Source organism: Giraffa tippelskirchi, chromosome 4 (genome assembly GCF_054371585.1).
Source record: "Giraffa tippelskirchi isolate mGirTip1 chromosome 4, T2T-mGirTip1v1.2.pri, whole genome shotgun sequence".
Lineage (NCBI taxonomy): Eukaryota > Metazoa > Chordata > Mammalia > Artiodactyla > Giraffidae > Giraffa > Giraffa tippelskirchi.
This window is the reverse complement of record NC_137278.1, coordinates 162,135,719-162,145,117: the sequence shown is the minus strand read 5'-3', so window position 1 is coordinate 162,145,117 and position 9,399 is coordinate 162,135,719. Positions and strand designations below refer to the sequence as shown.

At 40.2% G+C, this 9,399-nt stretch overlaps 1 protein-coding gene across 9 annotated transcripts in view; it reads right to left on the bottom strand.

Annotated features, from left to right (window-relative positions):
* The window catches only part of ANO4 (anoctamin 4), a 419,392-nt gene that overhangs the window by 337,327 nt on the left and 72,666 nt on the right, over window positions 1-9,399 (bottom strand). The window lies entirely within an intron of this gene.

The following is a 9,399-nucleotide window of genomic DNA, read 5'->3' as shown; positions in this document are numbered from 1 at the left end:
CATTCTAATCTTGAACTGTAAACTCAGTTCATATGTACTCATTCAGTTTTGGCTGTGCGCGCGCGCCTGCTAAGTCGCTTCAGTCATGTATGACTCTTGGCAACTCTATGTCTGTGGTGATTAAATTAAATTGGGGTATTGGTTCTAGAGTTAAATGCCAGTTGAATTGATCCCACGGTAAAACTTCAGAACTGTTTAACTTGGGGAAATTGTCTTGGGTCATCTTTTTATCTTTGCAAGAAATATTAGCTCTTTGTACTAGCCCAGAGTTAACAGGAAGACTCAAATGTGGCTGGGTTGGTTTGTTTTCAGGTGGTATACATGATAGAGTCTTTAATTTTATTTCAGCTTTTTCCTACAACTTGAAGGATCATTTGGACATTGTGTTGCAACCTGAACCCAGACTCAAGCTAACTTTGGGAAGCCTGAATACTGCCAAGTAAAAGGAAGCTCTATGGATGGGAGAGGGGTTTGGAGAAGAACGGATACATGTATGTGTAGGGCTGGGTCCCTTTGCTATTCACCTGGAACTACCACAACAGAGTTAATTGGCTATACCCCAATACAAAATAAAAAGTTTTAAGTTTGGGAAAAAATAAACATCTATCTCAAAAAAAATTTTTTTTTTAAGCAGAATTGCAGGGGAAAAAAGAAAAGGGCTAAATTCCAAGGAAACAGTTAACTCACTACCCAAATGAGTTACAGCAGGAAGCCATAAAAATATTCCACAAAGATGAACAGAATAAAATGAAATGTTTGAAATGAGAAAAGGATGGTTTTATCAGGTTCATCCTGTGTATGTTACACAAGGAAAACCTGCCTGGGAGATTCAGTCTTAAATTCGGCTCCACTCCAATCAGCAAACTTTTAACCACATGATCAGGCAGCACAGAAATAAAAGCCTTCAAGAAGTTTATAGTACCACCTTGGATGAAATGAAATCTTTTCAAAATTTCAGCACTGCAATTCTTGCCATGACAGAAAATGTTCTACTGTTTTAATGTCCCTTAGATAAAACCAAGCTATGAAGTTGGATTTTGGATTCCAGGTTCTAAATTAGCCTAAAAAGGTGTTTTCCATAACCAAAATCATTTTAGAACTATAAATGCACCATTTATTTTTTAAATTAATTAAAATATGAAAAGGTTTTTTAACTGAATGTTTGCTTTTATCAGCATCAACAGTTTCAGATGCTGCAAAAACATGGACAGCATAACAAAGAACATATTTAATAAGGGAATATTATTTAAAGCTACCAAAGTAATTGAGATTAATACTGTTTATGGAACAGGTTCAATACCTTGAGTACACAGGGTTATAATGAAGCATGAAAATGATAAGACTACAAAAGTACAAATTACTTAGCTGATTAAATAATTGTACATCTCTATAACAATTGGGTCAATGAAAACAAGTATTCCACAGTCACTCAAACGCAATTAATTTTTAAAATTTGGCCTTCACTCGTCCCTCCTCAAAAGATAGAAACACCTCCCATTTCAGGTAGCAACAATTAATTGTTTAAATCACAAAATACTTATCCAAGTCAATTAAAATACAACAATTTCAGGGACTGTATCTTGCTCACTGGAGTAACAGTACTTAAATGTTAGTAGGCCATTTCAATGGACAAGAGAATTTGGCTAAAATCTGCACCAGTATGACTTTATGCCTTTTTAAAAAACAGACTACAAGATAATTTGAATTACATACCTACACCCGCCATTTATTTGAAAAAAGCAAAGCTCTTTCAGGAAATGTGCTTCCAAGTAGCTCGCTGACTTGGAGAAGGGGACAACAGAGATGAGATGGTTGGATGGCATCACCGACTCAATGGACATGGATTTGAGTAAGCTCCAGGAGATGGTGATAGACAGGGAGGCCTGGTGTGCTGCAGTCCATGGGGTTGCCAAGAGTTGGACACGACTGAGCGACTGAACTGAGCTTGCTGACAGAGCTGTATTAATCCTGAAAGTCAAGGATTCTTCAAGCTCAGTCTTTAACACTGATACTGGATTCCACTCTCTGTAACCAATCTGAATAGAAAAAGTAAAACCATACCTATTTCCTAGATCACCAAGGAGGTAAATGGCTGTGTAATTCCATTTTTGACATCAGACATTTAACAGGAGACATGAGAATCAAGGATTTTCTTTTTTATTGAGGTACAGTTGATTTACAATATTCTATTAGTTTCAGTGGTACAACAGTGAGTCAAAAGTTGTGTAGATTATACTCCATTTAAAGTTATAAAATATTGACTGTATTTCCTGTGTTGTACAATATATCCTTGGAGATTATATTTTATACATAGGAGTTTGTACCTCTTAGTCCCCTACCCCTATTTTGCTCCTCTCCACTACCCTCTCCTCACTGGTAACTACTAGTTTATTCTCCATATCTGTGAATCTGTTTCCGTTTTATTATATTCATTCATTTGTTAGATTCTACATATAAGTGATAACATATTGTATTTGTCTACAGATTCAATGCAAACCCTATCCAAATACCAATGACATTTTTCACAGAACTAGAAGAAAGCATCCTAAAATTTGCATGGAAATACAAAATAGGCAAAGCAATCTTGAGAAAGAACAGAGCTGGAGGTATCACACCCCATGACTTTAGACTATATTACAAAGCTATAGCAATAAAAACACTATAGTACTGGCATCAAAACAGATGCACAGATCAATGGAAAAGGAGGAATTTTAAACAATATTCTGCCAATCACTGGTTTTGAAAACTAAGTTATAATCTCCCTAAAGGAGATCAGTCCTTGGTGTTCATTGGTAGGACTGATGTTGAAGCTGAAACTCCATTACTTTGGCCACCTGATGCAAAGAGCTGACTCATTGGAAAAGACCCTGGTGCTGGGAAGGATTGGGGGCAGGAGAAGGGGACAACAGAGGATGAGATGGTTGGATGGCATCACCGACTCAATGGACATGGGTTTGGGTGGACTCCGGGAATTGGTGATGGCCAGGGAGGCCTGGTGTGCTGCGGTTCATGGGGTCACAGAGTTGGACACGACTGAGCGACTGAACTGACTGAAAGTAAAGCCTGAACCTCTCTTACCTAACTTCTATAAACTGGTATTTAAAGGAGCTAATATTTACTGAACCTTCATTTGTGCCAGATTTTGTTGCAGTAGTTTCACACCTCTTTTAGTCTTCACAGCACTCACAGGACGTGGATTTCATCTTTATTGAAATAACTGAGGTACAGGGAGTTGAAAGCTTTTGCAAGTGGCAATGTCAATATATGAACCACCAGAATAGCCTCAAAATGCTGCCTCTCTTCCATGGAAACATTGATATGAACATGGAAGACTCCCCACAGATGTTCTTGACTGAATGTAGAGAATATCTGGGGACCCTTCCCATGGTGTTACATGTATTTGGGTTAAAGAAGAATGAAACAAATTCAAGCTAAAGCAGAAAAACTCATTTTACTTCAGAGATTAAATGTAGCCCTTCTCTGCAACTGAAATAAATTATTGATGCTTATAATTTAAAAATTAAAGAGCAAGCAAACTGTATTTGTTGATTTTTTAAATAATTATGACCCTACATTACATTTTAAAGCCAGGATGAGTGGTCCTCAGTTAATTAAAAAAAAAGTGAAAGGAAAGAATATTTTAGAAATGTGTGGGATCTGAAAGAAACATTATATTCCTTTATCTAATATCTAAATTCTCCTTCAGCATTCAGCAGGAGGCCTGAAACAGAGAGAGAACAAGTTGCTCTGCTAATGTTTCCCTACCAGAGGTCACTGGCTGAGAATAATCTCCCCAAAGTGCTTAGTAGGCGGGCTTTCAAATCTGCAACAACAGTTCCAAATAAATAATCTGCAGGACATAAATATCGTCATAGCATCCAAGTCTTCAAAAATTTGATTGCACTCACCATTTCTCAGCCAGAAGATTCCTATAGGATCAAAGATCAAATCATATAGAAAGAATCTGTAAGATTACAGCCTTATAACATTTTCTCCTTTTTTAAGGATAAAAATAAAAAAAAAATCAATAGATGCCTTGAAGAGTCAGGGAGAATTGGGCTAAGTGTAGGGAGGCCAAAATAAGGAGCATGTGTATGTGCACCAATGTCGCACTTGGTGTGTATGTTCAAAATACAGTCAGTGCACCTTCATAGCCCATCAGTCCCTCAGTCCCAGTGTTACTGCCATATGTCTTCAACGCATAATTAGGGATTACAACTGATTCAGGGCTTTGTTCTCTCTCCTTCACCACTACAACAGTTTCTAGCCTTCCTCTGTTCCAGTCCCATTGCCCTTTGCCAATGGCACCTGTTTTCTAAAACACAGAAAATACAATCACGTCATCCCCTTACCAGTAAACCTGGGATGGTCAAGCCAAATACAGCACTGCCTGAGCTTGGCATTCAAGGCTCTCTGCAAACAGCCTCAGTCTACAGCCTCCTTTCCCATAATTATTTCCTATACATTCCATGCTCCAGATACAGTCAATGAGCTCCTATTCCTCAGAGTCACCATACTCTTTTTTATCATGGTATTCTTCTCTATTTTTCCTAGAATAATCTTCCTGCTTCCCTCCCTGGAGAAAGCCAAATATTCATCCTTCAAGGTCTAGTTCACTGTCATCATCTTGATGAGGTCTTCCCCAAATTCCCCAAAGTGACTTAATTACTTCTTCCTTTGTATTTCCAGAGCATTTTTTCCAGTCCTGTATCACAGGGCAAGAAACACTGTGCTAAAATTAGTAATTTCAACCTATTTCACTATAATCCTTTGATAGTCCTAGTGCTTGACACACAATAGAAGCTCAATAAACCCATGACAGGGAGTCTATATTTTATGCCTCTTATTCACAATCAAAAGCACTTTGGAAAAAAGGACATATTTGTTTTCTGAAGGACGAGCAGCTTATGAGCCATATTTACGTCCTCGTTCAATCAGGAGTTTCCGTGGTTTAAGGAAAGGGCCCTTGATTAGAATCAGAAGAGCCAAATCCCAACCTTGTCTTGTGTCACTGCAGGTTAATTTCTTAACCTAAAGAAAAATAAAACGTGTCTTGCTTACCTTTGAGGGTTCCTCTGAGCCACAAACGACGTACTGTGTGGTAAAGTACTTATAAGGTATGTAGTAGGGGGTATTGTTATCACCAGTGCTGTCTTCATTGTTTGATAATTGTTAATATCCCAAAGCCATCACATAATTTAAGGGAAGCCAGCCCAGGAGTCCAATGACTCAGCACTTCATCATCCCAAGTGCCTTGCTCCAGTTCGGCTGGTCTGCAGTTAGGGTGCAGCGGACGAGTGGAACGGCCCTGACTCGGGCCCTAGCTCTGTAGATCTGCTCTCTGATACCCAGTTCCCCCTTCTAGGAAATGGAAGTACCAACACTTAACTCACTACACTGTTAAATGACATGGGATATATGTCTATTTGTAGTATATACACCTTTCATTTCAAAGTCTCTAATAAGCTTTCCATGATTGGTCAGAGAAAAAAAAGCCATGTTGCCCTCACTCTACAGTACCTACATACACCCCCGTCGTGTCCCTCTTTCTGTTTCTTTAACTTGCAGAGCTCATTCTCACCCCAGGGACTGAGTATGGGTTTCCTCTGCCTCATCCTTTTCTTTAGATCCTGGCATGGCTACTCAGAAAGGCTTCCTTGACCCTGTCTATCATTTTCTCAGCACATCACTTTCTTCACTCTTATCATTTACCTCTGACAACATTTACCTCCATCTGTTATCATTTATTTGATTGCCTATTTGTCCTCTGCAATATAACATATGTTCTTCTCCAGCAAAGACTGTTCTTGTGCTTTTCATTGTGTCCCCAGAGCCTAACATAATGTCCAGAACATAATATACACTCAGTCGCCACTTCTTGAATATTTACAGCATGACAAATATTTGTACAACTATTCCCATGTTTTTCTCCATCTCGACAAAATTCCAGTCATCTTGACTCTTATAGGGGAATGAAACCTTGCAATTAATATGGTATTCAGGGTAATACCACAGTGTTCCAGTTTATCATAGGTATTTAATTAATGTGTAACACTCATTAACAGACATTAAAATGCTATCCAGGGACAAGGGGTACCTAGAATCAATATGTAACTCCTACCTCCATTAGAAATAGGAATTACCAAGATTGGCATGATGATCTTCACTCACATAACTAGAAATGAAACACCGAGCAAAAAAGTTCAGTTATGTTTATTTGATGTCAGGAGGTTTACTGGATCCTTATTTTTCATTCTCCTTTCCTTACTTTATGTTAAAATTACTCTGGTCCAAGCTGATCCCAAGAAGAAATTGACAAGGTCCTTGGTTTCCAAAGCATTAACTAGAACAAATGGCTTTTTTTATCAGGAGCACGGGAACCTAGACAATTTCTCTTTCCTCCCAAGGAGCTGTCTGGAAAGGCAAAATACAGAAATCCTCCCAAACCTGACCATATCATCACTGTTTCTGACTAGCCCAGCCCAAGAGGTGGCCTAATAAATAATCATGGCAATCGTGTATAATATATGAAGGGTACTTTCCACTGGTCATCTGGAAAGACATAGTTTTCAATTAGAGTATCTTTTAATTAACAATACTACACAAATCTATCAAATGACCATATGAAGTTGTCACTGGCAGAAAACAGGTAGTTTTTTGTTTTATTTTGTTTTGTAAAGGAACAAATGTCTGAGACTCAATACCAAATACATCTTTTTCTCCCAAATCTTCCTCTAGCTTTTTCTCCACTTAAGAGCATCACTGTCTACTCTATTGCCCAAAGAAATTAACATTTATTGAACTCGTACGTGGAAGACTATTCAGGTCACTTTCAGTTCAGTGGCTCAGCTGTGTCCAACTCTTTGCGACCCCATGGACTGCAGCATGCCAGGCCTCCCTATCCATCACCAGCTCCCAGAGTTTACCCAAACTCATGTCCATTGAGTCAGTGATGCCACCCAACCATCTTATCCTCTGTCATCCCCTTCTTCTCCCACCTTCAATCTTTCCCAGCATCAGGGTCTTTTCCAAGGAGTCAGTTCTTCGCATCAGATGGCCAAAGTATTGGAGTTTCAGCTTCAGCATCAGTCCTTCCAATGAATATTCAGGACTGATTTCCTTTGGGATGGACTGATTGGATCTCCTTTCAGTCCAAGGGATTCTCAAGAGTCTTCTCCAACACCACAGTTGAAAAGCATCAATTCTTCAGCGTTCAGCTTGCTTTGTAGTTCAACTCTCACATCCATACATGACTACTGGAAAAAGCATAGCTTTGACTACACAGACTTTTGTTGGTAAACTAATGTCTCTGCTTTTTAATATGCTGTCTAGGTTGGTCATAACTTTTCTTCCAAGGAGCAAGCATCTTAATTTCATGGCTGCAGTCACCATCTGCAGTGATTTTGGAGCCCCCAAAAATAAAGTCTGTCACTGTTTCACCCAGGTCACTTTGCAGGGTACCTAGAAATCTCAGCATCATCCTTGCTTTAACTCATCTTGTCCGTATCGCCTCCTTTCCTCCAACATCTCCTCACTCTCACTACCCTAGCCTAGCTACAAATTCTTCCTTCGGCTTAATAGTCCCAGAAGCAGTCTCCCTGCCTTGCACCTCCCTCTGTCCAAGGCATCCTTTGCAGCTACCTGAGGATTTTTAAGTGAAAACACCAGCCTGCCCTCTCCCACTGAAACCTCGTCTCTGCTTCATTACCATGTTCAGGATGAAGTAAACTCCTTCCCTTATTAAATAAGAGCCCCCCAGGACTCTTCCACTTTTCCTCCTCCATCACTCCCATTTATGTTCCTCTTGTACCCTGACATTTTAAACAGCCCAAACACTCGGTTCCAGAATTCACCAACCTGTTTAAAATGTCAGGGTGCTGGCAAACTTTTCCCAATGTTTAGAATTTCTTGTCCCAGCCCCATTCCTCCTGAGCTGTTACTTATTCTCTAAGACCCAGCCCAAGCCTGTCCCTCCTCTTCCAGGCTTTTCCTGACACTCCCTCCTCGAACCCAGGTCTCCCGCATACCACCTGAGCCACAAGGGAAGCCCAAGAATACTGGAGTGGGTAGCCTATCCCTTCTCCAGCTGATCTCCCTGACCCAGGAATCGAACCATGGTCTCCTGCATTGCAGGTGGATTCTTAACCACCTGAGCTACCAGGGAAGCCCTATCCTCTAATAGAGTTCATCAACCTCAAGTGATAGCACTCATTAGACAACATTATAACTGTGTTATTATCTGATTCCTTCAGGAGAGTCCTAGTCTTGAATTTTATTCATCTTTGCATCCCCAGAGACAAACCTTCTCTGGAGACTCTCACATAAATGGTTCTAGAAAGACTGGGCTTTTGTGTACATCTTACTAGACTGTTCATTGAGGAATGGAAGAATATTTCATCTATCTTTCTTACCTCTCTGTTTATTGCAATGCCTGGCATCAATGAATGCTCAGTGCATGTTTGGGGAATTCTTCGAATATCATTGGCCAAAAAAAACCCTTCAGTTCAGAGAATTAAAAACTCCCTCTGAGCTAATTTCCTCATTTTTTAAAAAGTTTAAATATAAAAATTCTTTTTGAAATTATAAAACACCACAGGCATTAACTTACTCCATGAAGATTCAACTTCTGAAACTCCTGATTTTTAATAGTAATTCAACTAACTGGGGCATCTTGCAGATAATTGAAGCATTCCAAATATCCCTTCTACTTTGCATTGTCAGGCAGAGGAAAGGTTGTTGATTCTCTCAGGTAGAAGGGGTTTCTTGAAGAGATTTCACTAGCATTTAAGTTTGGAGGGGAAATAGCCCTGTCTGCCCGAGTAGAGAATTTCACTGTTGAGACTGGGGTTGCTAATGTTCCTTAGAAGTTCAGTTCCACGCTCAACATACAGGCATTCTTACAAGAAGGGCTGTTGTTTGATGGCACAGGGCAAAACCTGGGGCTTGCAATGGACTCTCCACACCAGCCAGAAGACTATTCAGTTTCATCACCTACTCCCCTTATAGAAAATTAGCTATGATGTAGTCAAAGAACATGGCACCCCACTCCAGTACTCTTGCCTGGAAAATCCCATGGACAGAGGAGCCTGGTAGGCTACAGTCCATGGGGTCGCTAAGAGTCGGACACGACTGAGCGACTTCACTTTCACTTTTCCCTTTCATGCACTGGAGAAGGAAATGGCAATCCACTCCAGTATTCTTGCCTGGAGAATCCCAAGGACAGCGGAGCCTGGTAGGCTGCCGTCTATGGGGTCGCACAGAGTTGGACACGACTGAAGAGACTTAGCAGCAGTCAAAGAACTGGAATAACCACCCCACCCCCCACCCCCCACCCTGCCAACAGCTGCACTAGCCATCAGCTCCTAAAGAACTAATCTCCCTTTGGGATGGCTGAACAGG